The sequence below is a fragment of the Nothobranchius furzeri genome, chromosome 10 (assembly GCF_043380555.1).
Source record: "Nothobranchius furzeri strain GRZ-AD chromosome 10, NfurGRZ-RIMD1, whole genome shotgun sequence".
Lineage (NCBI taxonomy): Eukaryota > Metazoa > Chordata > Actinopteri > Cyprinodontiformes > Nothobranchiidae > Nothobranchius > Nothobranchius furzeri.
The window spans coordinates 53,093,059-53,105,291 of NC_091750.1; the positions used below are offsets into that span (position 1 = coordinate 53,093,059).

At 41.4% G+C, this 12,233-nt stretch overlaps 1 protein-coding gene across 1 annotated transcript in view; it reads left to right on the forward strand.

Moving 5' to 3' along the window:
* The window catches only part of LOC107386662 (LHFPL tetraspan subfamily member 7 protein), a 150,470-nt gene that overhangs the window by 24,893 nt on the left and 113,344 nt on the right, over positions 1 to 12,233 (forward strand). The gene's annotated exons all lie outside the window — the stretch shown is intronic.

Here is a 12,233-nt window from a genome sequence, read left to right on the forward strand (position 1 = left end):
TGCATTTTTGGGTCCAAACCATCCGTTCAACGTGACAGCTTGAGAGCTGGACCTCATGGTTCTGGCAGGGACATAAGTGGACAGCAGCTCAGAGATGTAAAAAGCGGCCAGGCCATGAAGGGATTTAAAAACAAAAAGTAAAATTTGGAAAAGGATCCTGTAAGAGACAGGAAGCCAATGAAGAGAGGCCAGAACCGGGGTTATGTGATCCCACTTGCTGGTGCCAGTCAGCAAGCGGGCCGCTGCATTTTGGACCAGTTGAAGCTGGTGTAGGGAGGACTGGTCCAGGCCAGAATACAGAGAGTTGCAGTAGTCCAATCGGCAGGACGCGAACAGATGAATGACATGTTCGAGGACATTAGCAGGAAGTATAGCTTCACCTTTGCTATCTGCCTTAAATGATAAAAACCTGGTTAGACCACTGCACTCACCTGTCTGTGAAGATTAAAAGAACCGTCTAAAAACACGCCAAGATTTTTAACACAGGGTTTTAGAAAATCAGAACAAAGACCAAGAGGACTCACAATGTCGTTTAAAGGATTAGGACTGCCAAATAGTAAAATTTCAGTTTTTTGGTTGTTGAGCTTAAGAAAATTAATGGACATCCATTGTTTGAAAAAGGTATAGCAAGCACTCCTTACCGTAAAACACCCAAGAGTGCTAACACCAGATATGACAATGCATTTATGAACTTACTGTGTAGGACTTGTCTTTGCTTATCTTCTAGAATCTGGCACCGATCCGTAACTGGCAACAGCCATGCAACTCAAAGAACAGCAGTGAGGAAGTGATTGTTGCTCAGAAAAATAGGTTGCAGTAACCAAGTTTGACCACATGATGTTCTTCTTAGTTCATCCCTAATTTTTGCACCTTTAAAGCTAATGTTTGTAACAGCTCTAAGTCTGATCATGTTGCATTTCATTTGATTTTTATGTCGACAAACACAACCATTCTATGGAAGAGGAGACTGGAAGGACTAAGATCACATGTGACAGGTGTAGCACCCATATTTAAGTTAAAGTCCCATTAGTCATCATCACACTGGCAAAATCACATTTCTACATCTGACCCATCCCCATGGGGAGCGGTGAGCTGCAGCTTTGGCTGTGCTCAGGAACAATTTGGTGGCTTAACCCCCCAACCCAACCCCTTAAAGCTGAGTGTAAAGCACGGAGGCATTAGGTCCCATTTTTAAAGTTTTTGATATGAACCGACAAGGATATGAACCCCAATCGCTCTAAGGCGGAAGCTCTACCAATAGGTCACCTTCTCAGTGGGTGGTACTTATGGTACTTACAATTTACTTCAGCATGCTGCATGTTACCTGCACAAGTAAGTCCAGGTCCGTAGATCATTCATACTGGAGTCTGATGGCAGTTGCATTTAAATCATGATCAAATCGAATTTCAGCAAAACATTAAGAGCTCAAGATTCAGACCTGCAATGTGAACATATCCTCAAAATCCAATATGACCATCATGCTTCAAAAAGTTGTAAACTTTGTATTTTCAGTTCTGTTTGACCTATTTTCCCAGATAACTCCTCTTTTTTTGTGTTTTTTTTTTTTTGAGTTCTTGTATTTTAGTTGCATTGTATTCATGTTTTTGCTATTTTTGCGTGTTGTGCTGTTTATTTTAAGGGATTGAAATTGGCATCCCGCTAGATCGAGTGTATTTACAGTATTGTATATTCATTAATATATGAAAACAGAATGCACACAGATTTTGATTGTAGATGAACACATTGTCATTAGTTTTTATTACGATTTTATTGTTAAAGGTTAACCTACTCACTGAGAAAACGATTGGTTTTCTGATTTGCAACTGGAATTTTAGCCGTGTGAATAAACATGTGTGAAAGCTCTCGATTTACCAGTCAATCTACGTTCCTACTCTCACCTATGGTCATGAGCTTTGGGTAGTGACTGAAAGAATGAGATCGCGGATACAAGCGACCGAAAAGAGTTTTCTCCGAAGAGTGGCTGGGCTTTCCCTTAGAGATAGGGTGAGAAGCTTGGTCATCCAGGAGGGGCTCGGAGTAGACCCGCTGCTCCTCCACATCGAGAGGAGCCAGTTGAGGTGGCTCGGGCATCTGATCAGGATGCCTCCTGGACGCCTTCCTGGTGAGGTTTTCCGGGCACGTCCAACTGGGAGGAGGCCTAAAGGTTGACCCAGGGCACGTTTGAGGGACTATGTCTCTCACCTGGCCAGGGAACGCCTTGGGATTCCCCTGGAGGAGCTGGCCCAAGTGGCTGGGGACTGTGAAGTCTGGGCTTCTCGACTTAGGCTAATGACCCCGCAACCCGACTCTGGATAAGCGGAAGAAAATGGATGGAAGGATGTGTGAGAGCTCTGTGTGAGAAATTTCAACATGTTTTTATTTCATCTGATGCCAAAGATTCAGCACCACATTAAAGCATTGCTGTTCAGCGGAGGTGTCCTGTGTGGGTCCCAGTGTGAAACCAGACCGTGTGCAGCTAGCAGCTGACTGAGGTTACGGAACTGATCAGTGAGAGAAAGTCGGTTTAATGAAAACAGCAGCAATGACATTTAAATTATTCTGGGACCCAGACTCTGGACACTTGGCGGAATTTGACAGAATGAGCATAAAACAACATGAGGCTTAAACAGCGTCAGTAACTCAACCGCATAATTAAAATCACATTAATACCACCGTGTGGCTTTCTCAGATATCTGTATCTTTCTTTTTCATTAGAAAATACTCAGAATGTGCTGAAACTCATAAATCAGCCCCTGTGAGCAGAGATGGTGAATTATTTAAGTGTTACATGTTTTAATTTTTAATTTCAATGCTATACTTTGAAAAAATGTCTTCACATCTCTGGAGTAATGACATTAAAGATGCTGTTCGCTGTGATGAAAGTGGGAAAGTCTGATGCAAAGTTTAGCAAAGGTTCCAGCATGATCAGGATCATGGTCAGAGGAATGTTGTAAAGATCTAAAGCAGGGACTTTAGTGAGAACAGAAACATAATAATTGAGTTAAATAAACATTGAATATTTAGTGTTTTTATCAAGTCATTCATATGTATTTAATAAAGGGAATGTACAGAAAACTGATCCTGCACTTTGATTTCCAAACTCTTTTCTAACCACCTCCATCTGCTGCACAACACAACATCTCTGATTCATTTTCCCTGAGCTGATAGATTTGGTTTAGCAGTAGCCATGTTTCTAACAGCAGGTGTTTTATCATAGTGATGCTAAGGTTTGTGCATGAGTTTAACCACTTATTCCTGCAATGGTCTTGTCCATAGACATGAATACATAGATACCCCATTGGGCGCTGGAGAGTGTAACAGAGTCGCCGCCATATTGGATGGATTCCTCTATCTCTAAACCCAACAGGAGTCAACGCAGGATGCAGCCTACGGTTGCATTATTGAAAACAGATCACGGGGATACTATTGACTTGTCTAGCCTGCTTTTTAGGATTTTATATTTTATTTTATTTTGTTTAATTGTATTTATATTTTAATTACCATGCCATACTACATGTCTGACTTTGTGAAAAAGGTTCATTTTCCTCAGTAAAAATAAACACACTGGGGGACGAATGGGGACCCACCCAAGATGGCGGCCCTCTGCTACGCCAGCTCGAATAGGCAGCGCCATTCATTGGGGTGTCTACGTATGTGATGTCTGCGGTCTAGTCAATTGTATCCATTTAGTTTGACAGAGGGCAGCTTTTAAAAGGTGGTGGTGACCCTCTTTTCTTCTTTGACCCTTTATTCTAACACTTTTACTCGTCTACCTCATGGGCCGCTGTCACCAACACACTTCGGACTATTAATCGGAACCACTTCTCACATCTTCTCTAGGATTGTTTGGATTGTTTCCTGTAGTCTCACACCTATGATTGCAGAACTAGCAGCAGGGCAGCAGTAGCTCAACAGGTTGAGCGGGTTGTCCATTAATCAGAAGGTTGCAGGTTCGATTCTGGCTCTGGAATGTTGTGTCCTTGGGCAAGACACTTAACCCACCTTGCCTGCTGGTGGTGGTCGGAGGGGCCGGCAGCCTCGCCTCTGTCAGTGCGCCCCAGGGCAGCTGTGGCTACATCAGTAGCTCATCACCATCAGTGTGTGAATGTGTGTGTGAATGGATGAATGATATACTGTAGTGTAAAGCACTTTGGAGTCCTTACTCTGAGAGGTGCTGTACAAGTGCTGTCATGGTCTGTGTCTGCATCTTTTCCCATGTGTCTCCTGATGTCCTCCATCCCTCTTTAGATTCCCCTTTTGTGTCTCTTAGCGCCCTCATGTGTCCTTTGTCTGCTTCTTATTTACGTGCCTTTTGTTTGTAGCCTTTCAGGTCATCCCCAGCCCCTCCAGTTATAGCTCCAGCCTCTTTGTCCCCAGCTCGGTGTGTGTGTGTCATTCCCCAGCTTAGTGTGTGTGTGTGTGTGTATGTCCTTCTCCAGCTGTGTGTGTGTGTGCGTGTGTGTGTGTTCTTCTCCAGTCAGGTCCGATGTCCTCCCCTGCTCCTTCCTGCTCCTCCTCACTGATTAGTTATTGCCTTCACCTGGTTCTCTCCCCACACACCTGCAGCTCATCTGCCTCCCATTATGCCCCAGTCTATAAAGCCCCCTGTCTGTTTCTCATTGTCTCGTCGGTTCATTGTTGTTTGTCAGCGTGATTTTTTCTGTCAGTCTGCCCGTTCCTCTGGTGTTTTTGGATCTCCTGATCATTTCCTGATTTTTGGATTTTGGCTCCCTGCCTTTTGGATTTATTTTTATTTTTGGACTCATCCTACAATAAAAGGATTTTCTTTATATCAACTCCTGCTTCGTGCCATCCTGGGTATCTGCATTTTGGGTCCAAACAGTCCTCTCAATGTGACAAGTGCAGGTCATTTATCATTTTCATCCCATAACAGGAATGCTGCTTTTCCTGTTTGACACTCAGGTCCATAATGAGTCAGATGACAAATCAGAGTACAAACACACCATTTAACTTTAAAATCATAAAGCCTGAAAATGCTGTGACCTTGATTTTTGGATGCAAACATCATAACTAAGAGTTGGATTGCTTTGGCAATGATTTGGTTGATCAACATTACAAGAAACTGGGATCTGGACTTTCTTGTTTGTATGCAAACATCGGGGGGGGGGGGGGGGGGGGGGGGGTGTTGGGGCTACATCTGTGAGCATATGTGTGGGAGCATCAAGTGCCTCCATGTCCCCCTAAGAGCTTCTGAATGTCACCTCCTATCTGCAGTCTGTCCCTGAGGCACAAATGGACACTCCATCCACTTGTCAGGTGATTAATCTGCTCTCCGCTCTCTCGTTCGTCAGCTCTTCATCTCGTATTCACTCTGTACACGCAGCTTTGTCAGCCATTCAAAGGCCCATCACACCTATAGGCACGCCTCTCCAGATGACACTCGCTCTCACAGTCACTAGAAGATCAATGAAGGGATGGATGTTTAATTCAGGACATTAATTTGGAGGTCTGAGATGTTCTCGTGGATTAGCTCCCTGGTGGGATTGTTCCTCTGAAAGGTGATGGAGTTACACAACATAAAGTGAAAGGAGCAGTTTGGTGAAATCCCAGCTGGTTTTGTGTCTGTGTGTGTGTGTGTGTGTGGGGGGGGGGGGGGGTAACTGAAGCAGCGATGTCCTGGAAATCCATGTTACTGTTCTAACGGGCTCCTGAAGGCAGCGTGTGTGAAGGCGGGTAACTTAGTGTGACGATGTTGTGCTTCTGAATGCTGATGAGTGATGGGAACATTCTCTCTCTCTCTCTCTCTCTCTCTCTCTCTCTCTCTCTCTCTCTCTCTCTCTCTCTCTCTCTCTCTCTCTCTCTCTCTCTCTCTCTCTCTCTCTCTCTCTCTCTCTCTCTCTCTCTCTCTCTCTCTCTCTCTCTCTCTCTCTCTCTCTCTCTCTCTCTCTCTCTCTCTCTCTCTCTCTCTCTCTCTCTCTCTCTCTCTCTCTCTCTCTCTCTCTCTCTCTCTCTCTCTCTCTCTCTCTCTCTCACACACACACACACACACACTTGCGCACAAGCAGCGGTGCAATAAGGCAAACTCAACACGTCTGTGGGCTCTCACTTCACCACTTGTCTTCCATAAAAAAGGAGGCATTCGATTTTAAAGTGAAGGAATTATAGTCGAGAGCCGCTGCTTGGCATTAACTGTCTCCTTTTTTTGGCTCTTATGAGGAGCAGAAACTGTCCATTTTCCACGTGCAAGTGCTGAGGCATTTAGCCTTTCAGTCCAGGCGCAGGGGAGGCAAAGTGCGTTTAATGAGACATGCCTCGCTATCTCCATCTTCTAACTCCCAATTGAGGAGACAATGAAATTTTATTGGTCCAGACAGCGTAATCCCTGACTTCCTTAGTGTAATTGGAAATCAAACATTGCCTTTCAGAGTGTCCCTTTATTACTCAAAGCAGCTGAGTGGAGGTTTTAAATGGGGCTGGAGTGCTGAAGGGTGCTTAAAACCCTGCTGTGTCTGTACTCTGTGATTATTATTATTGTAAGCAAAGGTGAATCACCATTTGGTGGGTTTTAGTCTGAGAGTCTAGGCCTATTTTGAAGGCTATTCCTCAAAAAATGGTAAAAAGGGTATTTAATGGTAAAAAAATAGTTTAGATAGCCTTGTAGTGCTGGGTTTGCTGATTAATTTGATGGGAATTATTACTATTTCTTCTGTAGTGTGAGGGTTGTTTTGGGCCTGTTAAGGAACTAACGTCACAGGGTCCCAAACCCAGGACTGTGAAAGCTGGTTTCTTAAAGTAGCACAGAGTAGTTTCCTGCTTCTCCGACCTACTGGTTGCAAGTGGAATGACAATTGTCGTAAACAACCCAGCTAACAACGAGCTAGTGCTAACATGAGCCAGCTAATGCAAAAATAAACCACAAAGTAAAAAGAGCCACACTGTTGAACCAAAAATATTATGATTTTAAGGCTAACTTTGACCTGGGATACACCTCCGCTTCCAGCTTGAGCTCCAGGCTGAGATACCTGCTACAACCATCCAGGCAAGCTACCAGGCTTAGGTAGAGCTACTTGCCAAGAGAAGAGTTGCTGTAAGGCTTGGAAGGAGGGTGGGGACCCAATACTCAACTATCATAACCAACAAAGATGGGGCCAAAGAAAACCAATGTTAATGGAGGAGGAATTAGAAGAGATAAAAAAAATCCCTAAATTTCTTAACTTGTGAGACACAGAAAATATCAACACAACAAACAACAATTATGGATTTGATGCGGGAATTGAAAGACCTACGAAAAGAAAATTAAGAAAAGGATAAAAAAAATTCATGTGTTGGAAAGTCGATTGTCAGACAGAGCAGAATGAATGATATAATCATCTCAGGCTTGGATGTAAAGCCACGTACCTATGCCAGTGGCCTGCTGTAACGTTTATGTGTTGCACATGTTTTATTTTTCTAGGGCAGCAGCATCAGATGGAGTAGTAACTGAACAGGATCTGTAGTCAGTGGAGCAACAGGTTGTTCAGTTCATGAACAGCAAAGGAATCTCTTTAGACAGTAAAGACATAGAAGCCTGCTACCCGCTTCCTCGTAAGGATAGAGTCAGACCAAGTATCATGTTAAGATCTACAAACAAGAGACAAAAAACAGCTTTATTAAAACAAGGGAGAAATCTAAAAGGAACAAATGTATACATAAACGAACATTTGACAAAAAAAAAACTCTGACATTGCCAGACATGCTCGACGACTACGTAAAGAAAATAAGATCCAAGGAACCTGGACATCTGACTGCAGGATATTCATTAAGTTAAATGGAACTCCTGAACAGCTGCTATAAAACAAAATATAAAATTGAAAAACAAAATATGCATGAAAGGTTCATAAACAAAACATTTTCTGTCAAAAAGTCTAATATTGTGAATAGTATAATGTTGTAATGTGGGGTAGGTGCACATAAGCTTCTTTGCTTCAGCCTACTCCATTTGAGCATTGTTGTTGTAATGTTGTGAAATTTGAAAGAATACAACAAATGTAACTGCTCAATGAATGTGCTAAATACATTTAAAAGTCCAATTGCAACAAAGCCAGGTCACCATTAGCCTGTGACTTTGTAGCCTCCTTTAGCTCCCTCAAACTAGTGTCGGCCGCGCCGATGTTATACCCCGAATTTAACTCTTTGCTTTTTACTCTTTTATCTGCCATGATACCAACAGAAAGTACAAACTCTTCTTTTTCTTCTTCTTGTGCTTTATACGGATGGTCAGCAAACTGAAAATGTTAACTGCCAGCATAACAGCTAACAGCCGTGAAGCAGGGAAAGAGCTCCCTCTATAAGGGACCTACCCGCTCCACAAAACTCTCAAGTTTGGTTTTTGGTCATTAGAGGGCTACAGAGTGGTGCCAAATAAGAAACTGGTCAAGTTTTCAACCCAACAATCACAGAGTTCATTGTTAAAGAGCAAGTCACCCCTTACAAGAGGCGTACTTCACTCTCACTTCATGTTTGAAAAATGCAACAAATGCTGTTGCCTAGCAGACCGAGAGGGTGGAGCCACTAACAAATACACACACTCACAACATTGTGACATCATAATGTACCAGTTTACATCATAGCATACCTCTTAGCCAATAGCGGTGGCAGATTTAAATTCAAATGCAGTGCAGAGTTTTTACCTGACAACGGCACAACACTGACAGTTTCAGGCAGAAAATTTAAATTTTAACTAACATGCACTAAAGTGCAAAACTATTGACTACACGTGTATGCAGCACGATTAGACACGCATTTATATAGTTTATCAGAAAAAAATAGTTGATTTGGGGGTGACTTGCTCTTTAAAGCTCTAGCTTAAAGTTTAAAAAAAAACTATCTGTTGTTACTTTAAACAAGTATTTTTTTTAAAGGGAAATACAAAGAAACAACTTTTGATTGTTTTTTCCCCTTGCCTCCTGCTCTCTCTCCTTTCCTCCCAGCTGTTGCAAAGACTCCACCAGTTATTCACAAATAATTACAATCATTGTAGGACAATATATTGAAAAGACCAGCGCTGTTAGCAACCCATTTTCTTCTAAATTAACTCAGAACAACAAGTACAGTTGAGGGGAAAAGGGCCAGCTAAATGTTCCTCTTTTGTCTGTGAATGAAAGACGTTATGAATACGAGTATTTTTACTTAATCGGAGCAATCATGCTTGGCCACAGTTCTAGAAATAGATGGACTGAAACATCATTAATTAAAATGTTGGTTATGTTTTGTTAAAATAGCTGTGTGTAACACTTGTATAGCCCTTATTAGTCTCTTGGGCTGTGCTTAAATGGTACAGAAATGTCATGTGTATAAATCTGTTTCAGCTAGCAGATAATTAAGTGGGTGAAAAATGGAAAGATTAAATAAGTAATTTGGATTAATAACATGCGTATGGAAATATTCAGATTTACAGCCATGCAAAAGAATGTATTTTTATGATAATTGCTCTAGCCAAACTTAATACGTTTTCTTTTGTTTCTTGTATAATGGAAGATGACTGTGCTCCCCTCTCAGTCTTTACGTCTCTACATGAGACATGATGTACCTCTAATGTGTCTCTGTGAGCTGCTAACAGCAGGGTGGGAGGTAGGCTGCACACTTTGAGCTCACAAGGCATGCCAAGATCAAGCAGCAGAGAGAAAGGAGACATTCCTCTGCATACATGAATATAATTTTTTAACTCAGGAGAACAAAGACCACAGAGATTATTGACTATTATGGATTTTTCAGGTTATTTTCTGCTCTTATACTGGCCAAGTGCAGAAAATACACAGATAGAATAGAAAAAGTGTTTGCATTTGAATTTATTTTACTGAATTAAAGCTGTTGTCATCTTTTTTGGAGTTACGCACCTGTTCATGAAACAGTTGTTAGCACTCATCACAGGTTTATTTAAAGTCTTTTTCTGTGTTGATGAGGCTTCTTGCATCAGGGGTTTGTAGAGGATAATAATATTTGCAACAATGATAATGAGAACTGAACCAGCTGAACAGCAAAGTTGGCTGAGGAAATATGCCACACTATAATTAGGCTAGTAGTTTAAATGGTAGCCAAATTTGCTGCTAATGAATTACAAGTGTTTGTTAGAAAATGTTCTGTTTGGTCCAAAAATGTTTTCATCAGATTTTGGGGAACATTAAAGGTACAACCATTACCTGTCTATAATATTTCTGTCTTTACAATCTTGTAAAATACTATTTTAGTCTAACTCTGCGTGGCCAGATCTAGCAGCTTCTCTGCTAAGGCCTGGTTCACACGGCAAGATGATGATTTTTGACCAAACCCTCCTCTTAGGACAAGCTTAGGGACGCCCCAATTACCATACAACCTTAAAGATTTTCTAATCAAATGCTGCACATTCCTGCTGTGTGTGGTGGTGTGTTATGAGAAATCTGGTCTGCTCTGAAGCACATCTGGATCACTCCGATCCCAAATCTGGGATATTTAACATGTTGGACTGTCCGAATATTGATGGCAAACATGTAGCGAATCAGAAGGAGAAGTGATAAAGTGTGCCCCTCTGTGCTGCCATGTTTGTTTCCTTCAAAGTCAAGTTTGATCGGGGGGGTTGTGAGATTCCAATCTGACCAGGGAATGTTTATATTGGGTTATATTTAATCATATTCCATCATATTGTTTTGCATCGCCTCGCCTAGCCTTGCCTCGTATCTTCTCTTCTTGTCTTGCCTCATGTCCTGTCCTGTTCTGGCCTTTTCTGCCCTACCTTATTCTGTCAATATGTATTGGATTCTGGTATAATACATCTGTTTGTATCATACCGTATCACATATCTCATTGTAATGTATTGTATTGAATCCTACCCTATCCTATCCTATCCTATCATATCCTATCCTATCCTATCCTATCCTATCCTATCCTATCCTACCCTACCCTACCCTACCCTATTGTATCAATATGTATTGTATTCTGTTATATTACATCTGTTTGTATCATACCGTATCACATATCTCATTGTAATGTATTGTATTGAATCCTACCCTACCCTATTCTATCCTACCCTACCCTATCCTATCCTATCCTATCCTATCCTATCCTATCCTATCCTATCCTATCCTATCCTATCCTACCCTACCCTATTGTATCAATATGTATTGTATTCTGTTATATTACATCTGTTTGTATCATACCGTATCACATATCTCATTGTAATGTATTGTATTGAATCCTATCCTACCCTACCCTACCCTATCCTATCCTATCCTATCCTATCCTACCCTACCCTATCCTATCCTATCCTATCCTATCCTATCCTACCCTATCCTACCCTACCCTACCCTACCCTATTGTATCAATATGTATTGTATTTTGTTATATTACATCTGTTTGTATCATACCATATCACATATCTCATTGTAATGTATTGTATTGAATCCTATCCTACCCTACCCTACCCTATTGTATCAATATGTATTGTATTTTTTTATATTACATCTGTTTGTATCATACCATATCACATATCTCATTGTAATGTATTGTATTGAATCCTATCCTACCCTACCCTACCCTATCCTATCCTATCCTATCCTATCCTACCCTACCCTATCCTATCCTATCCTATCCTATCCTACCCTATCCTATCCTACCCTATCCTATCCTATCCTATCCTACCCTACCCTACCCTACCCTACCCTACCCTATCCTATCCTATAACATTGTATTATACAGTACTGCATCATACTCAGGTCATGCATTTTTTGTTTCTTTTTAAACACAGAAAAACAAAACTCTTCCATTATCTTATTAGGTATTAGACGTGGGCAGCAGAGGGCAACACCGTCCTCTGCTGCCCGCAGATAAACGGAGAAGAAAGTGATGCTACCAACACCGTCACAGCTCTCAGGATGGCTACAGGAAGTAGCCGAAACGTTAGCTAATACGGTATAGGAAATTTTTCTTTTCTGTGCTTAAAAAGAACCAAGAAAATGCAAGTTAAAAAGAGACGCAGCATGAATGTACAGAAGATATACTCAGGTCATGTCGCATCATGTTTGCATCATATTGTAATGTATTGCATTGTATCGAATCATAACTCATTTGTAAGTTTTTGCTGATGACAATTAGTCAACACACAATGCATTTAAACCTGAAACACTATTTCAAAAATCATTTAGAAAACAAAAAGTCTCTACTGTATACATCCCAGTTTTTAAGTGTCCTTTTCTCTGACCTAATTTTTCAGGTCAAGGTGCCTCTAGAGAAGTCACTTAGCTCCTCCTACTCAAGGAGCT